Here is a 16,193-nt window from a genome sequence, read left to right as displayed (position 1 = left end):
TAGTTGTTGCTACCTTGCACATAACTATTTCATCCATTGCTTTCTAAAAGAAATTCAAAGCCAACGCATCAGTAAAAATACGAGGTGGTAGTTGATCCACACTATGCCAATCAACCTCAATTCTCAATTTCTTCTTTGTCTTGTGCTAGGCTTCTGAGTTCCTCGGTTGCGGCCTAAACCTCTCCAAACACAGTAACAGTCTTTGTCTTTTCTTTTTTATTCATTTTCTTAATCTTCTTAAGTCGCGCTTTGCGACCCATGACTGTTGTCTTTCCTCTATCTTATAGCCGCTCTCCTCATTGCATGAGGCTATCTTCCATATCACCTCTGAAAAAAATATGATTTTTAATATGCATCCCTGTCAGACACAATCTTCACCCAAAAACTGTCATACTTGACAAAACACCAAAATATTTTTCTAAACTAACACACTTTGCAAAGCCCTAAACTCTCTTGTTCAATAAAATCCTTTCTTTCTATAATTTTCTTTTAATAAAAAAATAAAGTAAAAATCTTCCACAAAAATTTCCCAATTTTCCTTTCATTTATAATTATTATCCTACCATGCCCCTTTTTAATGTTGAAAACCTTTTTTTCAAAAAATTCGACAATCTTCAAAGGTTTCGAATAGCCTTTTGAAACCTTATAAAACAATTTTCCAAATAAATTTTCTTTTCAAAGCACCTATTATGTTCTTTAAAAAGAGCCTTCACTAATTAAAAGTAAAATCAAAAAGCCATGTGACTTTAAACTTGCCCTCAGTCATTTAAATTTGCTGTTAGTTTTCGTTGAATGGCAGTTCTCAAATCTTTGACTGGTTGCACGTTAATTTTTGCGAACAGCTTATCAACCGGCAAAGCCCAACCTAACAGAGACTTTGACTCACGAGGTTTGTGCACCCCCACACAAGAGAACAACGCAAATTTCCCATTTTCCATTCAGTTGCGATAAAGTGTCGCAGTTTTTACACTAAGCAAGTGTGAATTTCGCACCTCAATTGCATACTTTTAATTTTTTAATAGTGGGACAATTATGTAACGCAATTTTTTAAAAACATTGCCAATTTTTTTCACTGGGTCTTTTTCTACTCAATTTTTAAAAATATTGCGGATGTTTTTCACTTTGTCTTTTTCTTACTGGCTCTACAGGCACCATGGATCTTGTGATCTTTCCTCAAATCTGATATCAATTTTTTGGAAATGCAAAGAGGAGAAACACAAAAATTAACACACACAAACCATAGGAGGTGTTGCTCTTCTGTGTTGATCACATAAACTTTATTATTACAATGAAGCTATTAGGTATTTAAACATTTTTGGAGTAGCTACTGGCCCAAAATAACTCAACATGCACTATACTCTTAATTCTACTTTTCCCAAACTATAACTTAACTCGAACTCACTAGACTCAGTTATGTAACTCTCCTAACTCTTGCATGCAAGAGTAATTACAATTTCTAACACACACTCACACACATATAATATATATATATATATATATATATAAAACAACCATGCACATATTCATGCCATGAAATTGAATTGATTATTATCGCTTAAATAATTAATATTAAATTTTTATTTTTATTATGAGTCACTCAATGTGGCTCATCATCATTACCATAATAATGAAATCTTAGAAAAAAAAAATAAAATTAATTAAACATTAAAAAGTTAAAAAATATAATAATAATAATAAACTTAATTAATTTATAACAAAAATTAAATTACTATATCAATTAATTAGATGCTTAAATATTCAAATAAATATAATAAAATATAAATATAAATATTGTATTATAATAATAATAAAAATAAAAATATTATAGATTTAAAATAATAAATTGAATAAAAAAATAATATAAACCATAAAGAAATAATCAAAAAGATATTGAAATTAAAATAAGAAGACTCTAGTACTAATTGTAATAAAATATTTTGTGGAACTCCGACCTGGAAAAATGGCTCCTCGCCCCGCCAAGAAGGCCGCTGCAGCAAACCCTACTCCAAAGAAAGAGAAAGACGGAGGTGCTAAGTCGAAGCAGACAACGCCAAAGGTCGATTCAGTTTCGGCTGTCACTGTTGAAGCCGAAGCGCCGAAGCAGTTATTGGCCAAACCTAATGGAGCAGAGGTGGCACCTGAGGCCGACATTGCTTCTGCAAAGAGTAATGTCTTGAAATCGATAGTTCCAGACGTCAAGGAAAGCCTGTTGCCTTCGGCCCGTCGAGGGGATTCCCCTACCTCTGTAATGTGCCGGGCCTTGTCAACGGTGGCAGTGAAACACAGGCCCGAGGACGATTCGTCGGTTCAAGATGACAGAGAAAGGCGTCAAGCTCTAGAAATCTGCCGCGGGGGTTGGCCTAATATTCTTGGGGGTAAGTGATGCAGCCCAGGCCGCTCCTAGGCCACTCCTACCAGGATCCTCGACAACCAAGCACATAAAGCTTGTTTTATGACGTTGTAATTTCATGATTTATCACCATGCTTATTTAACACATAATGCTTAAACCCCTACCTGTTTAACACACGGTACTCTTCATGCAATTCTTTAAAAGAAGCATATATTTAGTCGCTTACGCACACTTCAGAGAATTCTTAAAAGAACCGCACACAATATATATGTATATCATATTATATACGCCACAGTATAGTTTTCTTTCCTCTCTGATATTGGTGTTGATTACATAGCTGGACCGCTATCATGTACAAAGATATGTGTGGTCTTTGATAGATCGTTATTTCCTCTGTTCGCGATGACTCAAAGAATAACTTTCGGTCTTCCAGAACCGATGCTCCCAGGTTCCGCTATTCGATAGCAAATACTCCACCTCAGAATGATGGACTGGCGATCCCTATATATTGCTCCTCTGACTTATATCAAATCGTTCCCAATTCAGAACTCGCCTGAGGTAACACGCTGGAGTACTTCAAGCCTATATATATATATATATATAAACAGAGACGATGCGTGACAACTCTTCAAACCTTTAAACTCCGATACTTATTCTCTCTTTACGTATATTCATTCAACCCTCTTATCGCTCAAAGTCCGAGCTCCAGAGGTCTTCACGCCGCAATATAATCTTGAAACTGCTATTAAAATCTAACACCAAATAATTGTGTATATGTGATCCCGTTGCGTTTACGAGAAGTCAACCCAGATACTCCATTTCCTCCCCGGGTGATGAGCACGAATCTGAACAATTTACTTGGCTCAGTTCTGCAAGCAATCCAACGAATAGTGAAATAAACCCCTTTCGATGCTGATATGGGTTTGCCGATATGGGTATGCACCTTCGGCTATGAACTCTCCACAACGCCTCCGCTACTTAATGAAACTACAAGCGCTCTTGCCATACCAAGAGGGCCTATGCGCCACCGCAAAATAAGAATCAAAGCCGTATAGTTATGAATGAAAGGAAAGGAACATTCATTGATTTATAGACAGTATCAACATCATTCAGTCCATATAGTTAACACACCCAGTAATTACGTGTGGAAAAATACGATATCCACCATTCAATAAAAGAATTAAACATCTAAACACTGTCTGCCCACAGAGTTAAACATATATCAAGAATCAATACGAAAGGCAAGCGGATTCCATAATGAACATACATCCGTAGCGTATAAAGAAATAAGACACATGCGACTTCAACATTATATAAACACCAATTTCTGCCACCACATGCATAGCCGCAACATATCCATACAAAGTCAAATTCAACATACTTATATTTACATAAAACAAACATTCACACAGTTATATTCATGGCCAGATATGCAAATCCATGGCCCTTTTACAAACTGCCCGAAGGCTCCCAAGGAGAACCCTTGCTCACTCCTCACACTCACTCCTCACACTCCCAATGCCTTTGAGGCTTCCTAATTTATTAAACATAGCATGATCTAAAAATCCTAAAATCACTCAACTAAAGCTCGAAGACTCTACATGCAATGCATACATATGGCAAAAGCATCTTTTCAGCTTTATTCCATCTTTTCCCTGTTCTAAAATAGAAAATCTTTCCTTATCACTTAATGGTTCATATCCATTCCTTTTATGCCTAAAATCTCTCCTAGTTTTATTTATTTATTTTGAAAATATCTAATAAAAGCCTAAATATTAAACTAATTCCACAACTGTATGAACCCTATGTCTATTATTTACAATAATTTCCTTTTTGGGCTGGATGCTCCCGCATCATACTCCCAATGTAGAAAATTTTCATGATCTCCTGATCATGTGTTCAGCTCTATGTTTGCCTGGATCCCATATTTGTACTGTAACTTTGCATTTGCTGCTGCTTCTGTCTGTTGTTCTTCTCCAGGTCTCCACACTTTATGCTGCTTTGCTCCACTAGTTGTACTCTTGCAATCTTCTGTTGTCTTCCTCTTGCTGCTTCTCTTTTGTTTCACTGCTGTTGGTCTCTTCCGGAATTCCTTCATCATCATCCGCCTCATCATTTCAATTTCTTTGTCTAGCAGATTTTCTCCAGCTTCTTCAGTAAGACCTGTACTCACAAAACAATTGTTAGAATAAAAAATATAAGGCATCAGTGCCTCTTTTGCTGCTAGTGTTGTCTCAGCTGCCATCATAAATGTCGCCCCACATGTTGCTCTAGTTGTCACTATGAATGTTGCTGCCTCCCAAACTTCCTGTCCCTCTGCAACATTCGTTTGCTTGTCACCTGCAATTTCATCTGCAATTTCATCTGCAACTTTTTCCTCAGCTTTCGCTGGCAACACTTCAATATGTTGCTCTGAGTTTCTTCCCAGCTTCTCTGTCAGCACATCAGTATGCTGATTCGTATTCACCATGAGACTGTCAGCTAGTCTCGCCTTCTTATCATCTATCTCCAGGATGTCTTTCTGCTCTCGTTCACTGTACTGAACTCTTTCATCTGCTGCAATCTCCTTGTCATACTTTGGATTCTCCAACCAATATTCCAACAATGCAATTTCTCTGTAGCATTGCTGAAGCATATCATCATCACCTGCATTCATACGAACTTCCTCTTGTGCTGTAACAGTTGCACAAGGTTGCACATCCTCCTCAGTAAAACCTGTCATCACATCACAATTGTCAGCTACAAAAATACATGGTTTTACATTATCCATCTGATCTGGATTTTCCCAATAACTCAAGAAATCATCAATGATCTTCTCCTCTGTTAACTACATGCTTATCTGTAAATCTCTTTTCTATTGTAGCCTCTGCCACTTCACTCTCTTCCTCATCAGTAAACCATGTCTCTCATCTTTCCCATTTTCCCGTAACAACTCCATCAATAGCTCAAGATGAACTGTTATCTCAGCTTTCTCTTTCTCATACTCTTCCTGAGTCAACTGCTGTCTTATGCCATTCGCCTTGGCATATTTCTTCTCTTTTTTACTGTGGCCTCTTTCTGAACCTCTGCTTTCTCCTTTATGACCTTCAGTAGTCATCTCCTTCGCCATAAGTTCCTCACCTATGAGTTGCATGAAGCTTCTACCACATCAAACTCTCTTACTGCCACTTACCTCACCAATCCTTCCCTCCAGATCTGGTCTTTTGGTAGTCATTGGTCCTCTGCTGGAACCTTTCGAGCATCCTCTACTGCTCCTGTAAGCTTCTCTCATCTGCAACTTTATTCAACCTCTGTTGAATCTTTAGGTTCTGCCACATTCACTTAGAATCCCTTGCTAGACTCCTTTATCACTGTACTGTAGCTATGATCTTCTTCTTCCTGCTGAGATTTCTTCACTATGCCTGTAAATCAAATTATCAAGCATAACCTTTAAACCAGAGATAAGTAATACCTGTCAGCTCACCTTTCAAGATCCTGTTGATCTTGTTTCACTTCATCATCCGCACTGCATCTCTGTGCTGCAATATTCATCAGTTCCAAAATCTAACATTCATTCATCACATGCAATTAACTTAACTAAAAAAACTTGAATCTTCAACCAGAACTATTCTAGCTCTGATACCACCTGATGCAGCCCAGGCCGCTCCTAGGCCACTCCTACCAGGATCCTCGACAACCAAGCACATAAAAGCTTGTTTTATGACGTTGTAATTTCATAATTTATCACCATGCTTGTTTAACACATAATGCTTAAACCCCTACCTGTTTAACACACGGTACTCTTCATGCAATTCTTTAAAAGAAGCATATATTTAGTGGCTTACGCACACTTCAGAGAATTCTTAAAAGAACCGTACACAATATATATGTATATCATATTATATACGCCACAGTATAGTTTTCTTTCCTCTCTGATATCGGTGTTGATTACATAGCTCGACCGCTATCATGTACAAAGATATGTGTGGTCTTTGATAGATCGCTATTTCCTCTGTTCGCGATGACTCAAAGAATAACTTTCGGTCTTCCAGAACCAATGCTCCCAGGTTCCGCTATTCGATAGCAAATACTCCACCTCAGAATGATGGATTGGCGATCCCTATATATTGCTCCTCTGACTTATATCAAATCATTCCCAATTCAGAACTCGCCTAAGGTAACACGCTGGAGTACTTCAAGCCTATATATATATATAAACAGAGACGATGCGTGACAGCTCTTCAAACCTTTAAACTCCAATACTTATTCTCTCTTTACGTATATTCATTCAACCCTCTTATCGCTCAAAGTCCAAGCTCCAGAGGTCTTCACGCCGCAATATAATCTTGAAACTGCTATTAAAATCTAACACCAAATAATTGTGTATATCTGATCCCGTTGGGTTTACGAGAAGTCAACCCAGATACTCCATTTCCTCCCCGGGTGATGAGCGCGAATCTGAACAATTTACTTGGCTCAGTTCTGCAAGCAATCCAACGAATAGTGAAATAAACCCCTTTCGATGCTGATATGGGTTTGCCGATATGGGTATGCGCCTTCGGCTATGAACTCTCCACAACGCCTCCGCTACTTAATGAAACTACAAGCGCTCTTGCCATACCAAGAGGGCCTATGCGCCACCGCAAAATAAGAATCAAAGCCGTATAGTTATGAATGAAAGGAAAGGAACATTCATTGATTTATAGATAGTATCAACATCATTCAGTCCATACAGTTAACACACCCAGTAATTACGTGTGGAAAAATACGATATCCACCATTCAATAAAAGAATTAAACATCTAAACATTGTCTGCCCATAGAGTTAAACATATATCAAGAATCCATACGAAAGGCAAGCGGATTCCATAATGAACATACATCCGTAGTGCATAAAGAAATAAGACACATGCGACTTCAACATTATATAAACACCAATTTCTGCCACCACATGCATAGCCGCAACATATCCATACAAAGTCAAATTCGACATACTTATATTTACATAAAACAAACATTCACACAGTTATATTCATGGCCAGATATGCAAATCCATGGCCCTTTTACAAACTAACAATGTAAACTTTGAAACAGGAACTGATACTGTTACCCGTTTTGTAGAGGTGGCAAAAAAATGACCCGATTTTCAAAAGTGTTGATGCAGAATACACATGTTTTTTTAAGAACATGCTTTTTGGAACTTTAACTTTTTTCATGTTCATTAAGTTCTAGAATGGTAGTGAATGGTAGTGATTTTCATCCTGATTTTAAAAAGTGAGTATTCTGCGTCACACCCTTTTTTTAAAAGACCTATTTTTTGACTTTAAATTTTCTAGTGTGTGAAATGTAAAAAATTATTTTCTAAATTTGATAGTTTTTGAAGTTGTCATTGTATTCATATTTTCTTGTTCTCTATCTTAATTTTTTTTTTTTTAGTGGGGTTTTTATTGTTTTGCGTTTTTAAATTAGAAAGTCGATAGTTTGAATTTTACATAATCTACATATTTAGACATCCTTAATTAATTTTTCAATCCACATGAAATAATTGTTTCTAAAAAACATCATTTTTTAACAATGGGCATAAAAAATAACCATTTTTAACATAAATATAACAAAAAAACTAAACGTTTTGATAATTTTTTGCTAGAATTAACATGTCAAAATCACAATTTTTATACAAAAATATTAACTAAAAATGGTCAAATAATAGTTTTTTTTATGAATTTCATGTCAAAAATATAATAATAACTACTTTTTTCTCAAAAAATAATGATTAACTTAAAAATCAATGCAAAAATTACATATTACCAATATTGAACGTATAAAAACCCTAATTGAGTGTTTATTCTTCTCATAAAATGTCAAAGTCAAAACATTGCAAAGCTTGAGTTACAAGCATAACTTAAATTTAATCAACAATGTCACGTAATCCAAACTCTTCGTCCTCTAGAGTTTCATCATTGTCCTCTTCCACAATATTTTATGTTTCATTTTGCTCATTTTGCTCATTTTCCTCTTCTAATGGGTCTTTCATGTCTGCAAATCCCCCAATATATGTCTTTCCATACATTCCATGTAATGGTGGTTGGGGTTCCTTTGCCTTTTTTGCCAAACGTGATTCACTAAAGTCCCCTTTCTTCAACCCAATTTCTTGCATTGCATCTGGAAGAAATTGAAGAGCATTAATTCTTTGCTGAATGAAATTGCATTGTAATGGATCTTTCTCAATTGCAATGCAATTTCTTCCTTTTTGAAGGCAGCATGCTAGTGTTGTACCTAATTATCAAGCACAAAAAAATAATGAAGTAAATTAGTACAATGACATATTAATTAAAAAAAAGAACATATTGAAATTCAATTCCATGTGGCAAAACGTACCTGAGCCAGAAAATAAATCCAGAACCCAATCTCCTTCATTTGAACATATGTCTATAAGATAGTTAATCAATAATTGTGGTTTCTGATAAATGTTAACTATCTTTCCTTTCATTTCTTTGTCTTCATATGTTAGTTTTCTCACAACAACATCATAAGTCAGTATTTGGCTATGACTCTTTTTGTCCACCCGATTAAAAATCATAGACATATGGCTATCATCTTTTGCCCAACTATCAATATGAATGAACTCACAGTCATTTATAAATTGTTGATCTTCATTGTCAAGAAGATTTGAGTTTTGCCTATAACATAAAATAGTAAAAGTTCAATTAACTTGTACATAAATTAATTTTTCAACATTAATCAAATATACCTTTAAACATCTTACCATGTAAGCTGCATCCTTGAATTTGTTTTCCCCTTGAAGCTTGACAATAACATTGCCAATTGTGTGTCTGAATGAAATGTCACAAATCTCCATAATGGTGATGACGTCACTTCCTTAAATCCCGCCACCACTTTATTAAAAGCTTGATAAGTATAAGGGTCAATATCATAGCAAATGTTTGGAATATTGAAACCATGGGGAATATCTGCAATAACCAGGGCATAATCCCTTTTTGGTACGAGTTTCGCAATGTCTTCACAGTCGCCTTGTATTACTTGATATTGAATAGTGTCTAGCCCATTCCAAATGAAATGATTAAGAGTTGGATCAAGTTCAACATTCTTAATACGTTGCTTTCTCAGTCTTTCAATCTTTATTTTTTCAATAAAATTCTTGAAACTGTTTGGTGCTCCATTATCTTCTTTCTTCATCTTTTACCAAACAAACAAATGTATGTGTAAGTTTTAAATTAAAAATAGTACACAGATGATTAAAACTGAATGTATAAATCAAGTTACTTTTTTAAATGCAAGATAAAAAGCTTTCAATGTTGATGTAAAACTTGAATCTGGATAGTTGCGTACAACATCATCCCAACTATCTTCATTCAACAATTTAACCATTTGTTCCTGAATTTTCATGTAAACTTTGTGACTGCATAGATAAAGTAAGAAAAAGTTAATATAATGATATGTATAACAAATACTACCAATAACAACATGTTTTATTTAAAAGATAACTATAATCCTGGAAATAAGTAAAAATAATTTAGCAAACTTACTTTTGAAATTCTTCAGACATTTCTTTCAATGATAATTCCCCCGACTTCACACGAGATAATATTGTTTTGACAATTTTTTCAGCTTTCACTCCTTGCATCGCCCTCCAAGGCGTGATGGTCATATCGTCTGGAAGTTGCTTCAATTCAGGCGCTGATTTATTGTTGCTACATATCAATGGCTTAGACTTTCTGACCCTCTGGTTTTTAATGCGAATGTCTTCCCACATGCTAAAAATGTCATCAATCAAATTCCAAATATCTCCAGTTCTAAATGCCAATTGGAAAATGTTATCAACACCTCTGAATAAATCGCTATATCTGTTGTCTTTTCCACTTTTTGAATTGCCTTTATCTTCAATTTGATAGCCTATTTCCATACAACATTCCTTTCGGAAATCTGCAGTAATATTGATCTTATCCCCACCACATTTTTCTAGGAATTCACTATGAATAAATCTAACCTTTTGGATCAAAGTCATATACATCCTATATTCATTATCTGAATTATGATCCCATGCCACTAACTTTGCTTCTGTTTCATTTAAACCAGCATAAATGATATATTTCATTGTTTCAAAACGTGGGTTATTAGGATATTCCTCCATCAATTGTCTTTGAGCTTCAACATAATGGTTCCCCCCAAGCACATAATAATTGTATTCAAAACATTTTGACTTATCAAATGCTTCTTTGTTGGGAACTTGAAGTGGATCAACAAGAAGCACATAACTAACCACATGAGCATATGGATTGTACCTCATCAATGTCTTCAAGTTGTGAACATGCAGATGATGTGGCTTTCTGACTTGATATTGGCATTGTCCTTCACTTGCCTTATAGGTTTGTCTGACATTTAACTGAAATGTACGACCACCATCAATTAAGTTTCTCTTTGTCAAATTCTGTCGAATGGCATTTTGTTTTGTTTTGATAATGCCATCACCTAAATCAGCTCCTGGTGTAATGATTTCTCTGCTTTCTTTTGAAGTTTCACTAGGTTCTTGACTGCTGGTAATGACTACTTCAAGATCTTCAACTCTACTTTTTTTCGTCTTAACATTCTCAAGAGATCTATTCTTGGGCATTGTTACTTTTGGTCTTTTACGACCTTTCGCAATTTCAATGTCATCTTCAGTAATGGCAACATATGCTTCATTGTCAATTTCAACTTCATCGTCCTCAAAAGTAACTTGTTTACCCTTGCTAGATTTATCCACCAGAGGCCTTTTTTTCTGAAACTTTGGATGTAGTTTTGTAGCATCATCAATTACTACATTTTCCATGTTTTGCATATCTTCTTCTGACACTGAGTAAAAATGGCTGACAACATTCTTGATATCATGCTCTATGAAATGAATGCCTCCCAACATAATTGAACAGCTTTCAACAAAATTCTGCCAAACAAAATATCATATGTTAATATAAACAAAGTTAAAAAATATAGCGAGACATTTTCAAAACGCAAAATAAAAATACAAATAACAATACTTACCATGTTTTGTGTCATATCATTTACGATTTGTTTACACAACTTTGTAGATACCTCTCTCCTGTCATATAATGAATATGATAGTCGGTATTTAATCCTTTCATGTGACTTGGCAGCTTTTGTAAGTATGTAAACAACTTCAGTGTTTGGTACCGAACACATATCTATGACTTTTCCCATCACCTCCAAATTTTCATTATTATTGCATGTATCAATGTATAGGTATATATTCACAGTTGTGCTCTCTCTTTCTTTCACATACCAGGCTCTTGATGGAAATTTCACCTCTTTTGAACTTTTCCAATCTGAGATTAGCTTCTTATCACTTAAAGCACTTGAAATATTTGTAGGTATGAGCTCAGGTGGAGTTCGTTCACCAATGTTTTTTGAAGATACACCTTTAAGACTCCTTGGTGCAGAAAGATTCACAGAAATTTTCCTTGATGCCATTTTCCTAAAAAAAAACACATAAATTAGTAAATAAAAAAACATATTAACTTAAATTAACAACAAAAATATACCATAAAATTTTTATTTGTATAATCAAAATTGCCCTTCCCCTCCCCCGACCCGCCCCCCAGCCCACCCCCGGGCCCCCCGCCCGCCCGCTCCACCCCCCCCCCACCCCTCCCCCGGCCGGGCCGGCCCCCCCCCCCACCCGCCCTCTCCCCCTTCCCTTCCCCTCCCTCCCTCGACCGGGCCGCCCCACCCACCCCCTCCCCCTTCCCCTCCCTCCCCCGGCCTGGCCGGCCCCCCCACCCGCCCCACCCCCCTCCCCCTTCCTGCCCCCGGCCACCCCCGCCCAGGCCGCCCCACCCCCCGCCCCCGGCCACCCCTGCCCGGGCCGCCCCACCCCCCTCCCCCTTCCCTTCCCCTCCCTCCCTCGGCCGAGCCGCCCCACCCCCCGCCCCCGGCCACCCCTGCCCGGGCCACCCCACCCCCCTCCCCCTCCCTCCCCCGCCCGGCCATCCCTGCCCGGGCCGCCCCACCCCCCTCCCCCGCCCGGCCCCCCCGCCCAGGCCGCCCCACCCCCCTCCCCCTCCCTCCCCCGCCGGGCCACCCCCGCCCGGGCCGCCCCATCCCCCTCCCCCGCCCGGCCACCCCCGCCCGGGCCGCCCCAGCCCTCCCGCCCCTCCCCCTCCCGCGCCCCCTCCCCGGCCCCGCCCGCCCCTCCCCCGCCCCCTCCCCGGCCCCGCCGCTCACCTCGCCCGCCCCCTCCACCCGCACAGGGCCGCCCCCGGGCCGCCCCGCTCCGCCCCTCGGGCTGGGCGGGGCGGCCTGGAGGTGGCGCTGCGCAGGCGGCGCCCTCCCCCTCCCCCGCCCCCTCCCCAGCCCCGCCGCTCACCTCGCCCGCCCCCTCCGCCCGCACAGGGCCACCCCCGGGCCGGCCCGCTCCGCCCCTCGGGCGGGGCGGGGCAGCCCGGGGGTGGCCCTGTGCGGGCGGAGGGGGCGGGCGGGGTGGGCAGTGGGGCCGGGGAGGGGCGCGGGAGGGGTAGGGGTGGGGCGGCCCGGGCGGGGGAGGGGGGTGGGGCGGCCCGGGTGGGGGAGGGGGAGGGAGGGGGGTGGGGCGGCCCAGGCGGGGTTGGCCGGGCGGGGATGGGGAGGGAGGGGGTGGGGCGGCCCGGGCGAGGTTGGCCGGGCGGGGGAGGGAGGGGGGCGGGGGAGGGAGGAGGGTGGGGCGGCCCGGGCGGGGGTGCCGGCGGGGGGAGGGGGAGGGAGGGTGGTGGGGCAGCCCGAGCGAGGTTGGCCAGGCGGGGAGGGAGGGTGGCGGGGTTGGCCGGGCGAGGGAGGGAGGAGGGTGGGGCTGCCCGGGCGGGGTCCGGCCGGGGGAGGGAGGGGAAGGGGGAAAGGGGTGGGGCGGCCTGGGCGGGGTTGGCCAGGCGGGGGGGAGGGGGCGGCCCGGGCAGGGGTGGCCGGCCCGGCCGGGGGGGAGGGGGAGGGCAGTGGGGTGGCCCGGCCGGGGGGGGAGGGGGCAGAGGGTGGGGCGGCCCGGTGGGTCGGGGCGGGGGCAAGCGCCGGGTGGGCCGTGCGCCAGATGGAGGAGGGGCGGGCGGGGGAGGTGGGGTGGTGCGCCGGGTGGGTCGTGCGCCGGGTGGGGGAGGGGTGGGCGGGGGTGCCGGGGAGGGGGAGGGGCGGGCGAGGTTGGGCCGTGCGCCGGGTGGGGGCGGGGTGGGGTGGGCAGGGGGGCCGGGGTGGGGGCGGGTGCCGGGTGGGCCCGGGGTGGGGCGGGCTCCGAAAATTTTTTAATTTAAAAAAAAAATATGGGGGGGGGTGGGGCAGGTGTTGGAGAAGGGGGGAGGTGTGGCGGGCGGGGTGAGGTAGATAGCAATATTAAAATTTGGCTTGGAAAATTTTTTAATTTAAAAAAAAAATATTCTTCATTAAAGTAATTTAATATGAAAATTTCGAAAAAATAATTGAACTTACCTTTCAATTGCGACAATTCTTCGTTGTATATATTGTTGATAGCAATATCGCTGCTCCACAAATTCACGAGTCTTTCAAGGGACTTCAGAAAACCTAGATGTGAGGCGAGTAATAGTGATAGTGAAATTTATTATATAAGTGAAATTACGAAGATGTTTTTCCATACGATTAATGTGGGATAGTTTGTTTTACATTATTATAGAGCGAATATTGTAGAGTTGTTTTACAATGGATTGAATGTGGGATTAATTTGTTTGAGAATATATTATAAAAATTAAAAAAAAAAAAAATTGTTAAGTAAATATTATATACTTTAACTATTAGAATAATTAATGTACAAGTTGTGATTTACAATTTGAATTTTAGTGATTTATTTCATAAAAATAATTAGTTTACGTTTTTCAATCAATTGTAGAATAAAATAATAAAGGTAAATAAATCTAACAAACTTTTGGAGGGAAATATTTTGGCGAAAATTTTTGGAGGGAAATATTTTCGCAAAAAATTTTGGAGGGAATAACTTTGGAGGGAATATTTCATTCTTTAAGCTATATAATATTCTTAGGAGACTCCATTTGTATCATTCAACATTTTCTATTTGAAAGTGATGGATTGCTCTGATGGTGAAGTTTCGGTTTATACACCATCAACATCTTCATCGCGTAACAACTCTATTCATATTGATTAATATAGCGGGAATTCTTCCACTATGAATAGAAAGTAAATTCTTCCACTTAGTCCCGATTCTAAAGACTACGAGAGCAGCACTAATGAAAGAGGGGATGGAGAATTTCAAATTAATAAAGAGTCACAGATTCCAGTTAGTCCAAATTCTAAGGACTATGAAAGGAGCGGTGATGAGGAGCATGATGGTGAAGTTCAAAAGAATGGGGTGTCACAATGTCCACTTAGTCCTAATTCTAAGGACTATGAGAGTAGCAGTTTTGAAGAGTGTGATGGTGAAGTTCAAAAGAATGGAGGGTCACGATGTCCACTTAGTCCTAATTCTGAAGACTATGAGAGCAGTAGTTTTGACGTGCATGATGGCGAATTTCAAAATAATGGAGTGTCAAAGTGTCCACTTAGTCCTAATTCTAAGGACTATGAGAGCAGCAGTGATGATGAATGTGATAATGAATTTCAAAAAAATGGAGTGTCAAAGTGTCCACTTAGTCCTAATTCTAAGGACTATGAGAGCAGCAGTGATGAAGAGCATGATGATGAATTTCAAAAGTATGGAGTGTCACAGTGTCCAGTTAGTCCTGATTCTAAGGACTATGAGAGCAGCGGTGATGAAGCGCGGGATGATGATTTTCAAAAGATTGGAGTATCACAATGTCCTCTTAGTCCTGATTCTAAGGACTATGAGAGCAGCGGTGATGAAGAGCATGATGATGAATTTCAAAAGTATGGAGTGTCACAGTGTCCAGTTAGTCCTGATTCTAAGGACTATGAGAGCAGCGGTGATGAAGCGCGGGATGATGATTTTCAAAAGATTGGAGTATCACAATGTCCTCTTAGTCCTGATTCTAAGGACTATGAGAGCAGCGGTGATGAAGCACGAGATGATGATTTTCAAAACATTGGAGTATCACAATGTCCTCTTAGTCCTGATTCTAAGGACTATGAGAGCAGCGGTGATGAAGCGCGGGATGATGATTTTCAAAACATTGGAGTATCACAATGTCCTCTTAGTCCTGATTCTAAGGACTATGAGAGCAGTGGTGATGAAGCGCGGGATGATGATTTTCAAAACATTGGAGTATCACAATGTCCTCTTAGTCCTGATTCTAAGGACTATGAGAGCAGCAGTGATGAAGAACAGGATGATGCAGTTAGTCATAATTCTAATCAGTATAAAGGTAGCAGTGACAAAGGACAGGATGTAGCATCTTCAATAAGTAAACAGCCACATTTTCAACATAGTCCTAATTCTATGGACTATGAGAGTAGCGCTGACAATGTACATGAGGAAGAATATCCATTAAACATCGAGTCAGATTTTCCATTTAGTCTGAATTCTAAGGACTATGATAGTAGCACTGAAGAAGGGGAAGATGAAGGGTATCCTCTCAGTCAAAATTTGAAAATCAGAGCTGATCATAGTGTGGATAACATTCCTCTTAATGATGATGAAAATCCTTATAAAAATGATGATCCAATGATGAAGATGTTGCCAATAAATATTGTATCGAGGAGTAGGAGCAGACCTTTTCATATCAATGCAAGCTATTCTAGTTATACAAGGGGTAGAGCAAAATATCTGACGAGAAGAAGTTCTATCAGCGCTCTCATTTCAAGTGAATGTTGCCAAAAAAATTGCTTGAAACGTATGGATTTCACATTTGCATTAGAAAGCAGGAAGAGATATTTGTCAATGAATAAAAGCATGCAAAACTCA

The sequence above is a fragment of the Pinus tabuliformis genome, chromosome 5_1, assembly GCF_031772625.1.
Source record: "Pinus tabuliformis cultivar Carrire ecotype Pingquan chromosome 5_1, CPIR1, whole genome shotgun sequence".
Taxonomy (NCBI): Eukaryota; Viridiplantae; Streptophyta; class Pinopsida; order Pinales; family Pinaceae; genus Pinus; species Pinus tabuliformis.
Note: the sequence above shows the minus strand (reverse complement) of the source record.